Source organism: Rattus norvegicus (genome assembly GCF_036323735.1).
Source record: "Rattus norvegicus strain BN/NHsdMcwi chromosome Y unlocalized genomic scaffold, GRCr8 chrY_unlocalized_14, whole genome shotgun sequence".
Classification (NCBI taxonomy): Eukaryota; Metazoa; Chordata; class Mammalia; order Rodentia; family Muridae; genus Rattus; species Rattus norvegicus.
Window position 1 is genome coordinate 24,076 of NW_026947372.1, and position 22,031 is coordinate 46,106.

General features: G+C 36.2%; 1 long non-coding RNA gene across 2 annotated transcripts in view; it reads left to right on the forward strand.

The window, feature by feature from the left end:
* The first annotated feature begins 4,638 nt into the window (after positions 1 to 4,638).
* The window catches only part of LOC134484592 (uncharacterized), a 32,334-nt gene continuing 14,941 nt past the window's right edge, over positions 4,639 to 22,031 (forward strand). Inside the window, exons 1-3 of one of the 2 annotated variants that reach the window (XR_010062075.1) lie at positions 4,639 to 4,950; positions 5,451 to 5,538; positions 5,730 to 10,070. This is a non-coding gene — a long non-coding RNA (uncharacterized LOC134484592). Of the gene's footprint in view, positions 4,951 to 5,450; positions 5,539 to 5,729; positions 10,071 to 22,031 lie in introns of those variants that run through there. The other variant, XR_010062074.1, reaches the window with a different exon arrangement.

The following is a 22,031-nucleotide window of genomic DNA, read 5'->3' on the forward strand; positions in this document are numbered from 1 at the left end:
GCAAACTCGAATCTGGTCAATGTAAGGAAAGCTATTTAGGAGGTAGGCCATGGCAGTTCTCACTGACATCATCATTTGACCCTCCCTGAAAAATTTCTTGTACCCTGGCGAGCCCTAGGTTTTGTGATGTCACAAAAAAATGCATCACATATATTCCTGCAGTACCTCTAGGGATTACTAAGTGGCCTCTATTTCAGTGCAAACAGCCATTTGGGAAAGAGAACAAAGAGGATGTATATAACAAAAATGAGTAGAAGAAAGTTGGCTTTCTGTTTTAGTTTGAAAAAAATGAGAAAAAAAATATGTGGTACATGGGAAAGTGCAGTGAGTGCCGTGTAGGGGTTGTGAGGGTTCACTGAACACATGAGCCTTCCACATATGGGATTCAGGAAATGGGAGCCTCTTAGTAGCAACTGGATTTCCTTGCTTGTTATGGTTCCTGAAAGTCAGAGTTTTTTTTTTTTTTTTTTTTTTATCATTAATGTCATTATTCCAAAAGTCAGGTGTTGGGATGGGTACAGCTTTTTTTTTTTTTTTGAGAGCACATGGCTTCTATTTTTTCTTCCAGAAGAAAAAAGTCCTAAGGAGGAAGGGAAAGACAAGTATTGTATCCTCAGCTCAGAGTAAACTCCTTCGTGTATATGATTTCTACACTGTAGTTTGTGTCTGACACTGATATCTGGGAGGGAGAAATGCTTCTAGTTCAGACTTAATCATATCAGTCTTTCCACTAGTGTTATGCTGACTACCATTCCCTAACAGTGTCCCTCGTAGATTTCTGAATCAATATGTCTGATTACCTTGCAGTTTTATTTACTTTTATCTCTTTCATAATTTTTTTTAATTTAAGCTAATTTTAATATTTTTTGGATATTTCTATATCTACATTTAAATGTTATTTCCTTTCCCAGTTTCCTCTCCATAAGAGACATAAATGTTTCCATTCCTTGACATTTAAACCACCCTTACTGTCCCTTGACAATTCCTTGAACTGGGAGTCAAACCTAGGGAGGACCAAGGTCCTCTCCTTCCTTTGGTGTCCACCAATGCCATCCTCTGCTACATATGCAGTTGGAGCAATAGGTCTGTCCATGTACAGTCTTTGATTATCTGTATAGTACCAGAAAGTTCTTGTTCATTGTTCTGATGGGGTTGATAGCCTCTTCAGCTCTTGTAATCCTTTCTGAAAATTTATCAACAAGAGGTCCGTTTACAATTCTCTGGTTTGCCACTAGCATTCACTTCGGTAACTGACATGCTCTAGTTGTGTCTCTCAGGGAAGATCTATAACCTATTACTGGCAGCATGCACTTCTTAGCTTTATTAATCTGAATCGTATCTAGTTTTGGTGTCTGATCTATTTATCTATCTATCCATCTATCTATCATCTATCTATCTATCTATCTATCTATCTATCTATCTATTTACGCATATATTTATCTATCTATCTCTGCCTCTGTCTCTAGCTCTATCTCCTCTCTATCTCTATATATCTATATCTATTTATCTATATCTATTTTTATATATATGTACATATATTTGATGGCTTATACATCTATGAAGTTAGTTGAAATTTTAACATGGATTCTGAGGTCCTAGGTCAAGAATGGAGAATCCACAAATGCCAATACCAAATATACTCCCTCCTGTTCTTATGCGCCTATCGATGTTGAGCTTTTACTGGGCCTCAAGCCATTCCTCTCCCTTCCCATCATCCTGTATCTTTTGTATGGCCTGAAAAAAGAATCATGGTAAAATATCCAAAAGCCTGAAGTCTCACCCTTGGAACACAGGAAGGTAGATATTCCAGAAATGATACCTAATGGGAATACAGAACCGCATGCTATAGTCCATGCTGTCCTTTGATTTACTGATGTCAGGTAATTTTTGCATAAAATAAAAATTTGGGAGTTTATCACTTGAAGTAGGAACACAATATTTACACTATTACATTCACTCTTTAATTGGCCAGCTTTGTTGCGAAAATCATTGCAAAAAACTAGAATTGCAAAACAGAATTTTTGAGTACATATTCAGGAATATCTATAATGTGCCCTATCAAGGAATGAACAATTAGAAAATGAAATACAAAATCCACTCAATTAAATATCTGTAGGGAAACAATGGCCTTTGGGAAACAGATAGAACTTAGGAAATTGAACTGTTTGTCACAGGAATGGAACTGGGAATAAAATTATAATCCAGAAGATTGTCCTACATCTCATGTTCCTAGATCTTTTCTACACATGCGAAACCCGTAATAACTTTCTCCATTCAGAGCATGTAACCACTAATAAAGCAAAGAGAACTGTCTAGCTTTAGAGTGATGTTCTACATAAATGTGTCCACTGTGTCAAAGGAGACACACCTGGAAAGGTCACCTTAGAATCTGGTCAATATAAAGAAAGCTCTTTAGCAGGTAGGCCATGGCAGTTCTCAGTGACATCATCATTAGTCTGGCCCTGAAAAATCTCTTGTATACTGGAGATCCCTAGCTTCTCCTGTGATGTCACAGTGTTTTCCAGACTGCAACTGCCTCTCAGACATTCATTCAGTACCTCTAGGGTTTATTAATTGGCCTTTATTTCAGTGTAAACAGCTATTTGTGAGGAAGATCAAAGAAGATGTAGATATCAGAGATGGGGAGAAGGAAGTTGGCCTAGGAAGTTTTAGTTTAAAAAACGAAGAAATATGTGGTACATGGGAAAGCACAAGGAGTGCTGTGTAGGGGTTGTGAGGGTTCACTGAACACATAGCCTTGATCTGAGCCTTCCACATATGGGATTCAGGAGGTGGGAGCCTCTCGGTAGCATCTGGATTTCATTGCTTGTTATGGTTCCTGGAAATCAGAAGTTGTTTATCATTAATTTCTTTATTCCAAAAGTCAGGTATTCGGAAGTTTACAGTTGTTTTTCTGAGAGCTAATGGCTTTCATTCTTTTTCCCCAGGAAAAATAGTCCTGAGGAAGGAGGGACAACAAGTATTGTATCGTATGTCATCTCAAGGTAAACTCCTTGATTTGGATTCCTATAGTGCACTTTGTTTCTGACACAGATATCTGGGACAGAGATGTGCATCTAGTTCAGACATCATAATCTCAGTCTTTCCACTAGTATTTCTCTGATTACCATTCCCTGACAGTTACCCTTTAGATTTCTGTGTCAATATGTGTGATTCGTTGACAGTTTTCTTTTCTTTTAACTCTATCATTTCTTTAGGAATTTTTATTGCGTTTCTAATTGGATACTTCTATATTTACATTTCAAATGTAATTTCCTTTCTCAGTTTCCTGTCCATAAGAGCCCTAACCTGTCCCCCTCCCCTTTTTCAATAACCCCCCTTACTGCCTCTTGACAGTCCATTGAACTGGGAATCAAATCTAGGGAGGACCAAGGGCCTCTTTTTTCATTGGTGTCACGAAGGCCATCTTCTGCTACATTTGCAGTTGGAGACATTGGTCTGCCCATGAGCAGTCTTTGAATATTGATTTAGTACTAGAAAGGTTTCGTGTATTGGCATTGTCCTTGTGGGGATTAAAGCCCCATTCAGATCTTGTAATCCTTTCTCAACATTTACCAACAAGAAGTCCATTTTCAGTTCATGGGTTTGCCACTATCATTTACCTCTGTATTTCACATACTCTAGCAGTGTCTCTCAGGAAATGTCTATATCTGATTCCTGGCCGATTGCACTTCTTAGGTTCATCAGTTTTATATCATTTTGGTGCCAGATGTGAGATATATATATATATATATATATATATATATACTTTTGGTGGCTCCTACAGCTAGGTGGTTCGGTGGAATATTAACATAGAATCTGCCAAACTAGGTCAAGAATGTAGAATTCAGAAATGACAATGTCAAATAGACTCCCTCCTGTATTATGAACATATTGAGTTTGAGGTTTGACTGATAAACATGTCATTCTTCTCCTTGCCTATCCTCCTGTATCTAAGGTTTCTACTTAAGGACGAATAATGATAAAACATCCAAAACCCTTAATTCTGGCCATGGGAACACAGGAAAATAGGTAGTGCAGAATTGATATCAAATGGGACTAGAGAACCGAATTCTGTAGTCCATGTTGCCCTTTGCTTTTCTGATGCCTGGTAATTTTTACAAAAAAGAAGCTTTTAGGAGTTTATTAATTGAAGTGAGTACACAGTACTCACACTGTTATGCTCACTCTATAGCTGGGCACACTTTGTTGTCAAAATCACTTTGTTGCAGATAATGGAATAGGAAAAAAGAATTTTTCAGTACACATTCAGGAATATTTATGAAGTCCCCTGTCAAGGAAAGTACAATAAGAAAGTTATATACAATATTCATTTAATTAAAGGTCTGTAGGGAAAATACTGGCCTTTGTGATACCTAGATAACCAAGAAAATTGAACTCTATATCTCAGGAATGAACCTGAGAATAAAAATATTATCTAGAAGAATCTTCTACACTAGATGTTCCAAAATCTTTTCTACCCATGCCAAGCCACTCACTACCTTTCTCCATCCCAAGTTTGTAACTGCTAATAAAGCAAAGAGAAGTCTCTAGCTTTAGAGAGATGGAGTACATAAAGGATTCTACTGTGTCACATGAGACATACGTGGAATGGGCACCCTTGAATCTGGTCAATGTAAGGAAAGATGTTTAACAGGTAAGCCATGGCACATCACAATGACATAATCAGTAGGCCCTCCCTGAAACATCTATTGAAACCTGGAGAGGACTAGCTTCTTCTGTGATGTCACAAGTGTTGTCGTGACTGCAACTCCCTTCAGATATCCCTTCAGTACCTCTAGTGTTTACTAATTTAACTCTAATCGAGAGTAAACAGTCATTGTGGAGTGAGAAGGAAGAGGATGATGAGATCAGAGATGGGAAGAAGGAAGGTGGTCTTCTGTCTTGTTATAAAAAAAGGATGAAATACATGGTACTTCGGAAAGCTCAGTGAGTCCTTGTAGGAGTTGAGTAGGATCACTGAAGAGATAGACTTGTTCTGAGCCTTCTGCATATGGGAATCTAGAGCTGCGAGCCTCTCAGACACATCTGGACTTCGCAGTTCTTATGGCTCCTGGAAGTCAGAGTTTTTATATCATTCATTTCTTTATTCCAAATGCCAAGAATTTTGAAGGTAACAGATGTTTTACTGAGAGCTCATTGCATTTATTCTTTTTGTCAATTATAAGAAGGTCCTAAGTAAGAAATAAAAGGCAAGTATTGTGTCCTCTGCTCAGAGTAAACTTCTCCATGCTTTGGATACCAATAGTGCAGTTTCTCTCTTACACTAATATCTTGGAGAGAGAAGTGCTTCTAGTTGAGACTTCATGATCTCAGACTTTCCACTAGTATTTCCACTGACTAACACTTTAGATTTCTGAGTCAATTGGTGAGATATACTTGCCGGATTCCTTTCTTTCATTTCTTCCATTTTTTCTTTATTTTTTTAGAAAAACTCTCAAAACTCATCCTGGCTGACAATGTAGATTAGACGCATCAGATGAAATGAATTGAAAAACTCTCCTGGGAATGAAAGTGGTAAGGAAATCACATTGATGTATCCTAAATACAGTGCTAAGAGCAATATTCAGACTAGTCTGTGGAGATGCTGCTGTCATCAGAGACCACAGACAATTAGTGGAGAATGATTCAGCATTAAACTGGGAATGGAAGATGATGGTTGATATTGTTCTAGTAGATCTCACTACATTAAAAAGTGTTTCTTCCAGATAACTGAATGATTATTGTAAAGCAAATCCCGGAATGAACTTATGAGACCCACCATCAGCCTGTCAAATAATGTGCGAAAGAAGAAATCTGTGTCTCTCCAGGGACAAATTGTTGCTTTCAAACCAACAGTAAAGTGTCCATTCTATGAATGATACATTGATATATACACATTATAGAAGGATGGATACAGAGTTTCTTCAGGTCCATGAATGAGGTATTCAGCAGTTGACCTGGAGTAGCAATGAGGGTAATTTTTGCCAACTCTTCAGACTTGAGCTCCTTCACTAGGATCCCCATGATTGAAGAAAAGAACAAACTTCAGACAACTTGTCTCAGATTTTTATGTAGTTAAGATTTCCTGGTCTTGGTCCTAGGAAGGAAGGATATCTTGCTTTCCAATTCTTGTTTATCCTATAATCCTCTCTGCTGCATTCATGCAAATAGATTACTGTGCATTTCTTTAATAGGTTACAATTGCTATTTTAATTATGTTGCCAAGAACTATAGAAAAAAAGAAGGACTGTATCAAAGCATCATATGAAAATCCGACTAAGGTAATGTGGCCATTGGAAATTTGTAACTGACCTGAAACTCTTACTAGAGACAAAATGCCATAAAAGGTCTTCTCTAGATATCTGGTGTAGTAGTTGGTGTTCCCCAACAGACAGTAAAGGATGAATCTCTCTGTACAGAGAAATCGGACTAGTCACAATGATCACAGACTATGGAACACATAATTTAACAATGACTGACTATTTTTAAAGTCCTAGAATCCATTAGTTTATTAGTCCAAAAGGCAAGATGTCTTATCTGGTCATTGACATATGGATAAATATTCAGTATGCAGGTTCTAATGTCTATGAGGATTTGGTATCACTGTGAGTGCAAAAATGAAAAAGTAAAGGCTTCTTTCTTCCATGTTTTCTATGGGGATTCAAATAGAATGCATGGTTTAGAATACATTGGGTTTGCCATTCTCAAACAGACCAATATCTTCAACTAAACATTCTTTTCTTGGAAGCTGCACCCTGTCAGCATGGCTCACGTGTATGTGAAATGCAAGATCTAGTCTGGGAAGGCGGTCCTGTTCATCGATCCAACCTGCCCCTAATACTGAAATACCCAAGAGTTCCTCAATCAACTCCTTTGCAAACATGGTCTTCTGGGATTTGAAGACATTACATCTACTAACAACACCAATGCAATTCAAGATTACTTTCAACAGCTCCCTGGAGTGAGAATTGTTCCTTGGGTCCTTATATGTAGAGAAAGACTGCATAGGCAGACACAGTGATCTAATCTACCTGCAACAGAATGAAGAGATGATGATGTGGCTGAAGCAGATTGGAGCTCTGCATTTATTAAAGGGATGGCAGTAAAAGCCCATGCTGACAGCAGACATTCAGACATGCTGAAGCCATGCTGAGACTTGATGTTTGTCACAGATGATGTCAGTATTTTCTTATGACTGGGATTTTCAACAAATTGGCTTTCATTCTATTCCTCATTCCAAAAAATCTGTTGCTGTAGGCCTCAAACCATGGGGCAGGGAAACTTAAGAGACAACAGAGGATTGATAATCCAGTCTTCATTCACTGACTTGTCTCTACCTCAAAGTCCAAGTTTCACAATCCAGTGCATTTAAATCTCCAGGGAATCAGTTACTGTTTCTCTACCATGCTGGTCTGCTGAAGTCATTTTACAGAAGTCCACTTCCAAGTAGTTATTAAAGCAATGAATATTTTGAAGTTGTTTATGATCTACACACAGGCTTTTTACGCCCCAAGCATGTACCATCCCACTTCTGCATTTGTAGCTCTCAGCCAGTGTTCTCGACCTATCCATCCAGCAACCCTTAGATTCCACACTTTGTATGAGGATAATATTTGAAAAAACAGAAGAATAGCTGTAGCATAGTTGTTCTTCACTGAAGCCATATTAACACAGACGGCAGAGCATATGATGCATTCATCTCTGTTTGTAGTGTTTAATTCCCCGTAAAGTCCCAAACAATTGAGAGTTGATTCTGTCAGAGTACCAGCAAAGTCAAATAGGAAATGCAAAATTTCAGAATTCTCCTGCCAAAAATGTTTGTGAAAGAAGTTGTTTGCAAAACACTGTCTTAATAAATTTATTCCATTCTCACTTTGATATTTTGCTTTGATGTCTTGAAGTGACGTTTAATTATCACTGAAATGCAGGTCCCCTCTATAGTCTCCAGTAAGAAGAATTCATTCCTCAAAAGGATGTATCTGCAGATGCCTGAAAAAATAATAGAAAGAATATTTCTTGATAAAGATCTAGGTTAAAGTTGAAACATCCTACCACAAAGATACATATAAGAAGTTCATTTGACATTGACCTTATATTATGCAGAAATTCTTCACATATTCCCTCTATCGTTGGGGTTTAATTAATCTCCAATGAGTAGTTGACAATGAAGAGTAGCCTTTAGAATCATTTTACCCTTTTCAGTAATAGTTTTAAGCAAATGGAACACTAAAAGATCACAAAGAAGAAATGGTTATAATCAAAAGATCCATGTGGGACAGTCTAACTCTCATGGTCAAGATGACTTTGCACATGCTCCTTATGGTCATGGATTGCTCTCATAATACTCTGCAGAAGGTTGTTCCTACTGCCTCACTTTAAGCTCCAGGAATTCCAAGCTACCAGAGCTGTTCAAGTTCCCTTACAATGCACTTGAAAGCCACATATGCTTAGGAACTTTTGATGTGCTTTAGCTGTATTGTCAGGTTTTTTTAAGCCTCTACCAAATAGCAAGCTCTCCTTTTTACCCCCTTCTCAACACCTCTAAATCTGCCCTAACTCAATTTCTCAATTGACATTAGTCATAGCTCAGCACCCCAAATATGCACTCATCTTACTGTGTTTTTAACATCCTGCCTGCTACACCAATGGCCACTCCATACCAGATCTCACATGACTGGTAACTCTTGCTCCACCCTAAATCCTTTCTCCACCCTTGTGTCTACTAGCCTGTTGGTAGAAATCCACACAACTGATTGGCCAAGAGCATCTTTATTGAACTATACAGAATCAATTTGGGAACAGGACCTTCAGTGTTCGCAGGATGATTCCCGATCTAAGAATCAAAACGATAGCAAACAAGACTCAATCCATGTCTCTGGTTTTGGGAGGGAGATAGAGCACTTAGATTCAGAGTTGAAATTTAAATAATTATAATATATATGTAGTATTAATTATGCCAGGATAAAAGGATCCAAAAAGTGGAAATGGGCAACATTAAAGGCAAGAGAAAAATCCCTAGTACAGCAAACAATGTGGACCTGTTAGAAAGACTGGTCTCTTTCCAGCCATCTGAATTTGTACTTGAAATTCTTCTAACAACTCTTGATCTCTGCATGTAGAAAAGAACAAAAAGAAAAAGAAAACAAAATAAAACAAAAAATCACCAAAATGAAACCAAAAGCAAAAGCAATAGCTAATCAACCCAATCCTAAAAGAAGAGGACTGAGTGAAGATTGCTTGAGGTCCTCATTTTTAACTACAACTACAAGTCACCAATAGCTTTCAATGCAAAAGTTTGTCATTATTTTATTTGAAACTTCTCTGTGGGTCAAAGAAACAAGGTTTATAAGCTGCAACAACAGGAAAGAGAAAAAAATCATACTGTAGAGCTCAACACTGATATTACTATGGTGACTGTGGGCAATGCAGAGAATATTGGTGTTTGACAATGGGTTTTGTGGTTTTCTATATGCTGGCAATATCTATGACTCTGAAATGAATTAGAGTCATCACCAAATCATCACTAAATGAACTGCTCCTTTCTTTGGAGCACAAGATCTGGCAAACTGTTGACTGACTATGATTTTTAACTTGGATCTAGCCTCTGTGGTAAAGCTAAGGCTTCTGATGGAAAATCCTCCACCAAAATACTGGACTATCAATTGTGCTGCCAGCCAAAAACCAAGTCCTGACTCTACCCTGCAATCCAGAAGAGGTTTCAAAGTGTCAAACATAACAATATTTTAATTGTGGCTTTGTCTTTTTTTCACTTTTTATTTTAAATAAAGTGTGATTTCTGGCATAATTCCTTCTAAGTTCTTCCTCACATAGAACTTCACTTTTGACCTCAAATTCCATTCATGAAGGGGTACTCTTATCTTTCGTTGGCTAAGTTTTCTATTTTGCTTTTATGGCTTGCTGTGATTGCTTATTGTGACTGTCTAAATGATGCATTATTGAGCAACTGACTCCATAAGAATGGCTTGCGGGCATCAGTATTTTGCATTTTCTTGATGGTTAGTTTATGTAAGGTGACTTAGCCCACTGTGGATGGTAACAGCACTAGTAAGCTGATGAGGTTACAGAGAAAAGGTAGCTGAGCAGATTAGTAAGCAGAGTTCCTCTTTATTTTCATGCTGCTGCCTTGTGTTCTTTTCTTGGATTCCATTGATTATGAACTGGAACTTGTGAGGTGAATTAAACCTTCAATTTCCCACACTGGCATTTTTATGTTTACTATAACATAGTCGTACTAACTGGAACATTTGGCATTTTCTTGAGATCTGATCCGATAGTCCATCCTCCTGCTGGCATGTAACCTACCCTTTTAAATTAATAAATAAATCCAAGTCACTCCAAACTTTTGACATATTCACTCTGCCAACAAAATCACACTGTGTATGTAACTTACTTTTAATCTCATATTTTTCCTCCCACATTTTTTCTCTTTAAAATTATCTCCCTAAACATGTTAGCACTTTGTCCTTTTAAGTTATCTTATGTCCCATAGAAATAGTATAGTCAAATTTTTGATTTTCATAAAAGTGGGTGATTTGTTGTAGTAAAATATTCTAATCAATATTTATTGCATTAACTTTATTAATGAATTAAAAATTGACATTATTATACTATCTAGTTATCCTTAAAACTATAAAAGATTTGGTTCATTCAAGGCTTTAAGGTCCTTCAGAACATCAGCTAGAATGTTCTTATGTATAATCTGGATGTATCATGGTTACTTCATATGTCTTCTAACTCACAGTGTTCTTTCTAACAGTGCGAATTCAGGGTATTTGATATATATTTTAAGAGTGTTTAAGTGGAATATTTCCCTGATGACTCGCCCATAGTTTGAAATTGGAAAACAAAAAGATAACGTGTTTTGAGTGTTCACTTTGAATTCTACTATTTCATGAATGCATTTTCAGCTTTAAGAAACTTAATCTTTTAAAGAAAAATTGTCTCTATTCAGGATCACGTCTAGCTAATTCATAGTGGTCTTTGCATTTTAAATACTTTCGTCCACAATATTTTGTTTTGTATTTTCAGAGTATTGTGAGGGGAATTTCACCCATATTTCCTGACAGTATGGTTTGGATTGGCATAAAGGAGGCTAAGGAATGTTGTGTGTTCGTATGATATTCTGCTATTATGACTGTATTTTTCAGTCTTAAGAGACTGACATATTTTTAGAGTTTTTACAATGGTATCATGACATCTGCAAATGAGAACACTTTCATTTCTTTATTTTTCATTTGTATTCCCTGGATCTTCTTCGGTTGTCATATTGCTCTAGCTAAAATTACACATACTGTAATACATAGTTGTGAAACCAGTGTTTATTCTTGTCTTCTTCCTGCTTGTAGTGGAACTGCTTTGAATTTTTCTCTCTTTAGCACGATGCTTGTGCTGGGCTTCTTGTACCTTGCCTTTATTATGTTGAACTATATCCTCCATATCTACAGCTTCCCCAGGACGAATCAAACTTTTATGTTGGGATTTGAAGAAAGCTTATCTGGTAGAAGATTATTTTTAATGTTGACTTGAATCTGTTCACAAGTATTTTATTGAGAATATGTGTGTATATGTGTAAATTAGTATGTAATTCTCTCTCTTCCTCTCTTTGTGTCAGTCGTTTGTAACTCTTTCTCCCTCTCTCATTACCTTCCCTTTTGCCTCATTGTCCCCATGTCTCATTCTCTCTCCTTATTTTGTCTGTCATTGTTAGATAATACCAGATTCAAAATACAATTTTAATGTATTCAATCCTTTTGTCTACTTTATTGAATAGTCTTAGACACTTTAAATGCTATTTAAATGTATATTCATTTCTTTTCAACTGAATACATGTGGTCCTATGATATTTCAGGTGGGAGAAGTTAAAAACCTGATTCTTTGTAATTGTTTAGTATAGAGCTTTTTAAATTATGCAAAATGAGCTGATTTAATATTGGTATATAAATACATCTAGTATTTACTGTCACTTCCAACCCCGACCAGAAGGAAAGGAGAGACACCACACATTCTTCTCAAAGCAGTTTTTTCAGGAACCCTTTTGTCTGCAAGCAGGAACAATGCCTCCATCCAGCCCCCGAGCCCACTCCCTTATATCCTCCCTCAACCACCTCAACCGTCCATTCTGCGTGACCTCCATTCCTAGGTCCACGTCACATGGTCTGATATATCGTCATGGTGCGCCTGCGCAGCTCTCACGATGGGGAATGGCTTAATTTCAGGTGCTATTAATGAGACGCGGCAGCAGTCCCGGGCTCCATTTTGGGATTGCCGCTATACCCGCTCCCCACAGTAAATCACGAATGCTTTAAAAAAATTCTAGATTTTGGACTGTAAATATAAATAATCTGTGTTTTCTCCATGTTTCCGATTTTCTCTTTCATTTTATTAATTCAAACCTTTCATTACGTAACATGGCCAGAGGTTATGACGATCCTGTTAATACTTTCCAAGAGTGACCCCTTCCTTTCATTCATTATATTGTCTACATTTGTCTACATTTTATTGATTTCAGCCATGATGAGTTGGATATACATGCTATACCCCTTCCCCAAGGCTAAAAAGCCATCCTGAAACAAGATGCAAAGAGACTATAGGTCCCCAAAATTGTGGGTGGGATCAGACATAAAGCGTCTTCTTGATACAAGAGGTGCTGCCCTCATGTCACATAGCAGCTGTGGTTTCCTGCAAAGCTTCAAGCCAGTCAACAGTCAAGAATGCAGTGAAAAGGCGTAAAAACTGCTGTACATAAAAAATTATTTGTATGGGTTTATAATAGAGTTATTAAACAGTACTTTAATGTAGAAGATATACAAATATAGGATTCAAAGAAATAGAGTGAGTGGGTAAAATAAATGGAAAGATTATCATCAAAATTCATTATCGGAAATTCTCAAAGAATAAAATATATGAACTCTATTCCTCAATGTTATGTACATAGAAAATATTTTATTATATAGGGATACTTCATGAAGCGACCTTATGATTTCGCTTGGTTAAAACAGATCTGCCAATTCTGTGAGTTGAATATGTGCATTATGTAATTTGATCTTAATAAGTTTAAAGTGGCTATTTTCAAAAATAGTAAGCATTATTTCCATGTACATGTTCAAAAACGGGCTTCTATAAATAATAATAGAAAAAACTAAAACACTATATATCAAGAAAACATAATTAAATTTGGCTACATGTCTAAGCAAAATATTCAAAAGTGAAGAAACTCAAGTGACTAAGAATCGAAAGTGAAATATTTATCATCCTTATACAATACAGAAATGCAAATCAAAATTATTCTGAGATTTTTTTCCTCCCTTTCAGAAATTTTAGTTTTATAACACATGAGTCAACTTATGTTTGCTGTGTTATGGGGAGAGGGGAACAATGATATTCTTCTGGTGGGAATGCAAACTTCAACAGCAACTTTGGAAATCAGTATGATGTTTCTTCAGGAACATGGAAATGTATGCACCTAAAGATATAACGCGAGGAAAATATATCCAAATGTTGATTCATGCTAGTATAGAGACTCTTGAATATTTAGAAATATTTACGTTGTTTTTTAACAAATGAATGCATAAAGAAAATGTGGTGCTTTTACAGATTGGAAAAGGAAAGCATGTAATTTTCAGGATAATGAATGGATCATGTGAAAGTCATCATAGATGAGATAATCTGGACCTAAGAGAAAAATGGGATACATTTTCACTTTAATCTGAATATTAATTTTCCACACTGTATCAGTTTGATTAGTTTAGTGTAAAAGTCAAGGGATGTGGTCCAGACTATCCTCACTTTGTGATGAACAAATGTACTTATGGATTGCAGAGGAACACTGTCAGGTACAGGAATGTCAAATGTGAAGAGAGTGGGAAGAGTATGACAATGGAGGGAATGCAGAGATGTACAGTTAAATTGGGAGACGTTTGAGGCATTGAATGAAAACCATATGCAACAGAAATAAAAACTATTTTTTTATTTAATTATGTTTTTTGTCAAACTAAAGATTTAAAGCTATAAGGACAGAAGATAAAACATTGATTGGGTGTTTCTATGTGAAATTTCAATAATAAGAAACTCACAGTACTTATGGATTTCAACTTTGAATAAAGCTATAGTACAGATAATGAAATATACAGTCCTTAAGGAGACAGATGGGAATATCTCTGCTGTTAAAAAATATTAATTATATACATTATATATGTAAAATAATCTATTTATTTGCTTACATTTCAAATGTCATTTCCCAAACTGGTCTTTCTTTCTTGAATCCCCTAAGCTATTCTGTTCCTCATTTTTCTAATATGGTGCTCCCCCATCTACATGCGCACTTCCGCTTTAGTCCTCTAACATCCCCCTTCTCTGGGATATGAAGTCTCCAAAGGACCAATTGCCTCCCTTCACACATATGGCAGATGAGGCAGTTGTCTTCACCATATACTCTGCTATTTGTGTAGCAGAAGTCTTCGACTGGGCAAAGCATACTCTAGGATGTGGAAAATTTTCTGAGGCTCTGGAGGTTATATTTAGTTGATACTGTTATTCTTCAAATTGGGTTGCAATCCCCTCCAGATACTTAAGGCATTCCCCTAACTCTTCTTTTGTGGCTGTCAGGTGCTCTCAAATGCTTAGGTGTTTCTGCATCTGTCACAGTCAGGTGATGGCAGAGCCCCTCAGAGGGCAAACATATTAGGGTCTTATCTGTAAGCACATTTGAAATCAGGAATAGGGCCAGGAATTAGAGTCTGTGGAAGAAATGTTTCTTATGGTGGTGTGTCTCTGAAGGGCCTTTCCTTCAGTTTTTGCTCTGTTTTTGTATTTGTCTTTTTTTAGACCTTGGATGTATATAGGATAAAGATTTTGAATTGTGTGGGAAGCACCATTCCTTCACTGGTGGGCAAGTCTAGCTACAGGAGGCAGTCTCTAATGGTTCTATCTCCTTGCTGCTTGGTATTTCAACTACCATCATCCCATTAGGTTTATCAGAACCTCTTGCATCCCTGGCACCTGGGACTTTCCTGGGGAAACCCAAGTTCACCACCAGCCACTGATGTTTATTGTCATTTATTACACTTTTCCTCTGGAATTCTCTCCTGTCTCTTTTCATTGTTGCAACTCCCCCCACTTTGTCCATCATTCTCTACCTCTAAATAAGTCCCTCCGTCCCTCTGCCTTCCATGATTATTTTGTTCTCCCTTCTAAGTTGTTTGCAAGGATTCGCAATCTGGCCTCCTAACATGTTACCTTTCATGTGATAAATGCTCTCAATAATGGGAGTTCTGAGCTTTAAGGCTAACATCCATTTGTCACTAAGTTCATCCCATGTTATGTCCTTTTTGATCTCTGTTACTTCACTAATTTCCAGCACCATCCCTTTGCCTACAAAGTTCTTGGTTTCCTCATTTTTAATACCTGAGTAGTGTTCCTTTGTTTAAATATAGCACACTTTCTCTATTTATTCCTCAGTGGAGTTGAGGTAAATCACGCTTGCGCCCAGCATTCGACTATTGTAAGTAAGGCTGTTGTGAACCTGTTAAACCTCATGTCCTTTTTGTATGTGGATCAAGGTTGAGTATATGTGTTGAAGTGAGTGGTAAAGCTGGGTCTTCAGGTAAAGCTATTTGCAATTTTCTCTGAACGTCCATATTGCTATCCAAAGTGGCTCTACAGGTACTAATAACACCAGCAGTGAGGGAGTGTTCCATTTGTCTACATCCTAGCTTACTCTGCTACTGCATCAGTTTTTTATCTTAGTCTTTGAGATTGGTGTAATGTAGAATCTCTGGTTCATTTTGATTTGCCTTTTTCAGATAAGTATGGATGTTGAACATTTCTTGATGTTTTTCTCAGCTATTGAGGTACCTCAGTTGAGAATTCTTGGTTTAGCACTCTAACCAATTTTAAAAGTTTGGATATTTATTTGTCTGGGACATTAAGTAAGGGGATATCAATGTGGAGGGGACAATCACTATAAAAGGTGAGGGGTAGAGGTTAGCGGTGATGGACAGGAAAGTAGACAATATCATCTGTTATCTTTAATCAGTGTAAATATGCATGTATGTATGTATGTATGTATGTATGTATGAATGTATGTATGTATGTATGTATGTATCTATCTATCTATCTATCTATCACTCTGATCTATCACATATTGCAGTACTTTGATATATTTTTCCCTCACATAGGTCTAGTATTATCCTCTAATTATATCACATGCTGGAAAAGCTAATTAGTCATGTTTCATGCTAAAACATATACAGTCACATAACTAAAGTAAATATTTGTGTTTTTATGAAATAGTTGAGAAATTTGATAGCATAAAAATTAATTATCTTTATTGAATCTGTTTTCTGAACTGAAATTTAACCTGAATCAAAATTTATAAAGCAGCTTTTAAAATTCTTGAGTACTAATTATACATCAGAATTGTTTCATAAAATTAGAAAATAGAGTGCATTTGTATGTTACATATATACACGTACAGACACATATATATATGTACACACATATATAAACATATATATACACACACACACATATATACATGTGGCCACATACACATATATACAAATATATACATATATACATATACAAATATAAATATATGTACAATATATAAACATATGTCCTTATATACTCATACACATATAGACATACACATACATACATACATACATACATGCATGCATGCATACATACATACATACATGCTTTTAAAAAGCAAAATCCTTGCTTTAAAAGAATTTCCCTAGGCATGATGTATATGGTTTAGTCAAATAAGAGTAAAATGATGTTATTGCTAAATGGCTCTGTCTTAGTACTCATTTCTGCTTGTTTAACATGATGATGGTTCTACCAATCCGACTTCTATGTACTTGGGGATTGAAATGATGTCCTTTACTTCTCTAACTCACTCATACACTTTCTCCAAAAATAAGTGATTCCTTATCCCTACAACTAGATGCCATGTGCCTTTAGCCAAACATAATAGGAATAATAAAATAGGCGCTTCACATCTTGCAAACATTAGTTTATAAACTTGCTTGAAATCATAGTTTTGATAATTATCATTTTGATCAAAGGCACCATCAGGCTTACACATTCAAAAACACCTTGTTTTCACCTTTTTTAACTAACTTTATTTTATTACATACAAGAGTAAGAATAAGTAACTGCTATTGAGGTGGTTTTAAGAGTTTGCAGTACCATTAAAGCTCACAGGTTTTTAAACTTATTATTTTGGAAACATGGTAAAAGCATCTCCTCTGATCACATATTGGATTACCCATTTCACCATTAGAGGCAATAGCTATAAAGGATTGGAATAGTCTCTATCCCTCTGAGGAGAAAATGATGTACAGGATTACTCAGCAACAGTAATATATTTGTAGCAGCAAACGTTTCAAACACCTTATATATTTCCAAGGGAAATCTGGCAATACAGACTATGACAAACAAATAAAGCAGCAGGAACAATGTTTTTGCATCTTGAGTCTCTGTTGATCTTCAGTTCCCTGAGAGAACCACAACATAGAATGTCTCTCTGTCCAGGTGACTGACAGAAGCCTGGCTGTTATACTAGATTGTGCCACTGCTGCTCTTTCCTGTTTGTTATGACAAGTCTACAGACCAGAACTACTAGTGTATTCATGAAATGTTTGCTAATGGAACAAGCTGCCTATTCCAACTTGAGAACTGAAATTCTGGTTTCCAGAGAACACAGATGGGAGTTGCTCCAATGAACCTTTCTAAAGAGGGACACCACCCCCACTCCACAATGCCCCCATCCTTTCTTTTACCGCTGGTGCCTGGAGGGCTACAGGGAGGTTAAAGTTTTTAAGAGTCATCAACAAATAGTGATATTTGGAAAAAATAAAGTTTTAGTTTGTAGAGTTATCAGCTTTAGGCTCTCCTTGGGGTGTAATATCACTCAGGCATTTGACATATGCTGCATGGAAGGAGCCTGAGGATGCCAAGTTAATAGCAAAAAAGACAGGTATTTTCTGGTCCTGCATATATCAGTGTATATAAAGTATTTATCAACAGTGGTAAGAAGCAGGAGATTTGGGGTCTGGGAGGAGAGAGAAGGAAGATGGTTACTATATGTAAAATGCATGGCATCTCAGCTCCATAAATTCAAAAAGATCTGGGTCAGAGAGGGTGTGACAGGCACACACCAGAGATGCTGAGTACTGTACAAAAATGATAGCGTGCTAAGTTTTGTGCTCTATATATATTGATACAAAACCAAACCAAAGAAAACAAAAAACAAATAAAGAACCATGTGTGTGTGTAAAGATCTGCTGGAAGAAATTTGTCTGAGGCTCTCAATATTCAACACTAAATAAATAATCTCAAATAAATGATGACCCACTCACTCATGGAGATGGCCACCAAGTAATACTGGCAATAGTATTTTGAAACAGCATTGAACCCCACGGCAAGTGTTCATTACACAACATTTGGAAAATATTTGCATGTTTTTTTTTAGTGGGAACCAAGCTCTGGTTACATGTGTTCATGCATTTGTCTGAACATTCAGCTTACTGAGGTCCAGGATCACTGACCATTGTTTTCCCTACTGCAAGGACAGCACTGACAGCAGTGAATCATAATAAGCTTTTGTCCAGTGAATGAAGAAGGAAGTGAGGGATTAAATACCAATCAAAGAGTACACATGGAGGTATCCATGGCTTCAGCCTCATATATAGAAGAGCATGGCATTTCCTGGAATGAATAGGATGAAAGGACTTGGTCCTATGAAGTCTGGTTTCTCTAGTGTAGGGAATGCCAGAGTGTTGAGGTGTGAGTAGGCAGGCAGTAATCGTACAAAACTCACAGAAACATGGAAAGGGTCGATGGGAGAGAGGGGAAACAGGAAAGGGTATAACATTTGAAATGTAAATACAAACAATTTCCAATAAGAAAAGAAGGAAATGAGTGAGAAAGGAGCAGGAGTCTTACCTCAAAGAAATGAGAGAGCTTCTAGATGCTGGTTTAACTTAAAAGATTCAAGAATCTTTGTTATATATGAAAGGCAAGGGTCAGCAGACTGTAGTATTTCATGTTTTTAAAGAAATGCAATTGAAATAATAGTTCCATTTTCTTATATGAACACACAGAATCATTGGAAAGAAAAATAGACAGCTGTTTCTATTAGATTTATTGGTTGAAGAATCATTGGCATATTTTTCAACATAGCTTGATATACTCTCAAAAAGGTTTTTATGGGATAAGACAGCAATAGAGAGTATTGGGTCAGTGTTGGGATACAGGTATCTTCCATGTATTTTCAGACACATACAAACATCCTTTTAAACTGTGAAAATATAAAGTTATTAATTGATTGAATGCAATATTATGAATATAATTCTTTATATGAAGCAGTACTATCTGTGTGTATGACTTTCACACTTAGTATAAAATTAGGAAATGAATTCATTTAAAAATTGTTAAACGTGCTGTGGTATAGTGGAGGGATGGAATCCAGGCTCTCCACTCTCTAATCATAAAGCAAACAAGAATGTAAAGAGACAAGTGCCTCTAAGAAAAGACTCACTATAAAACTTAAAATAACCTTATACACTAAAAGAATAATATAAATATTTTAGATATTCTAATAGGATATAAGGATTATCATTTTAGAACGGGTTCATATTTCCATAAAATATATTTTACTTAAAATTTAAAGCTCATACGTGTGCAGTTTTGTTGGTCCGTACTGTTTGCCAGCTAGCATGCATTGATCTTCTTCATTATTTACCCCTTTAATTCTAATTGACTGGTTTTTATTGCAACCTTCTTAGTTGCCAACATTTTTGTCTGTTCTGTGATAACGACAACCATTTTTGTGCGGCTGAATCTGTCAAACATGTAGAGCCAGAATAAATCTGATGTATCATGGTGAATGGAATTGCGAAAATAGCTAAAATTTACAGGATATATTTTGATATTAAGTACAGGCATAAAGGAAACTCTGTAGTACATTTATTTTTCCTAATTTGTTTCTAAATATTTTGAGATAAAAATGTAAAAATATGTTATTTGAGAAATGAGAATATCCTATTGCTAAAGCGCCAGAAAATATAAGATACTTATTTTGAATTGCAATGGAATGCAAAATCAAATATAACAAGAATAATTTGATGGGATGGCTATTGTGTATGCAAAATTTCTATGTCAAAGAATTATATCCTTACATTATTACTCCTTGGTACATTAATAAGCAAAATGACCAAACTACAGTTTATTTCCTATAGGACAGTTAAAAAAATAAAACAAAACTTTCCTTTTAAGTTCTTTTAAAACTAATATTGCATTTAATAAATACATCCTTCAGTAAGAGTAGAATGACTCATAGTGCTAAGTGCCTGCAGAACGAAAGAGGAAAGAGCATATGTCACCTGCTTGACAACACACCTAAAACTCTAGAACAAAAAGAACCAAATACAACCAGGAGGAGTAGAAGGCAGGAAATAATAAAAGTCAGAGCTGAAATCAACCAAATAGAAACAAAAAGGACCATAGAAAGAATCAAAAGAACAAAAAGTTGATTCTTTGAGAAAATCAACAACATAGATAAACCCTTAGCCAGACGAATGAGAGGACACAGAGTGTGTGTCCAAATTAATAAAATCAGAAATGAAAAGGGAGACATAACTACAGATTCAGAGGAAATTCAAAAAATCATAAGATCTTTCTATAAAAGTCTATATTCAACAAAACTTGAAAATCTGCAGGAAATGGACAATTTACTAGACAGATATAGGTAACGAAGGTAAATCAGGAACAGATAAACTAGTTAAACAACCCCATAACTACTATGGAAATAGAAGCAGTCATTAAAGGTCTTCCAACCAAAAAGAACCCAGGTCCAGACGGGTTTAGTGCAGAATTCTATTAGACCTTCATAGAAGACTCATATCACTATTATCCAAACTATTCCACAAAATTGAAAAAGATGGAGCACTACCGAATTCTTTCTATGAAGCCACAATTACTCTCATACCTAAACCACACAAGGACCCAACAAAGAAAGAGAACTTCAGACCAAATTCCCTTATGAATATCGACGCAAAAATACTCAATAAAATACTGGCAAACGGAATCCAAGAGCACATAAAAACAATCATCCACCATGATCAAGTAGGCTTCATCCCAGGCATGCAGGGATGGTTTAATATACGGAAAACCATCAACGTGATCATTATATAAAGAAACTGAAAGAACAGAACCACATGATCATTTCATTAGGTGCTGAGAACGCATTTGACACAATTCAACACCCCTTCATGATAAAAGTCCTGGAAAGAATAGGAATTCAAGGCCCATACCTAAACATGGTAAAAGTCATATACAGCAAACCAGTTGCTAAAAATTAAACTAAATGGAAAAAACTTGAAGCAATCCCACTAAAATCAGGGACTAGACAAGGCTGCCCACTCTCTCCCTACTTATTCAATATAGTTCTCAAAGTTCTATCCAGAGCAATCAGACAACAAAAGGAGGTCAAGGGGATACAGTTTGGAAAAAAGAAGTCAAAATATAACTATTTGCAGAAGATATGATAGTATATTTAAGTGATCCCAAAATTTCCACCAGAGAACTACTAAAGCTGATAGACAACTTCAGCAAAGTGGCTGGGTATGAAATTTACTCAAATAAATCAGTAGCCTTCCTCTACACAAAAGAGAAAAAAGCTGAGAAAGAAATTAGGGAAACGACACCCTTCATAATAGACCCAAATAATATAAGGTACCTCGGTGTGACTTTAACCAAGCAAGTAAAAGATCTGTACAATAAGAACTTCAAGACTCTGAAGAAAGAAATTGAAGAAGACCTCAGAAGATGGAAAGATCTTCCATGCTCATGGATTGGCAGGATTAATATAGTAAAAATGGCCATTCTACCAAAAGCAATCTACAGATTCAATGCAATCCCCATCAAAATTCCAATCCAATTCTTCAAAGAGTTAGACAGAACAATTTGCAAATTCATCTGGAATAACAAAAAAACCC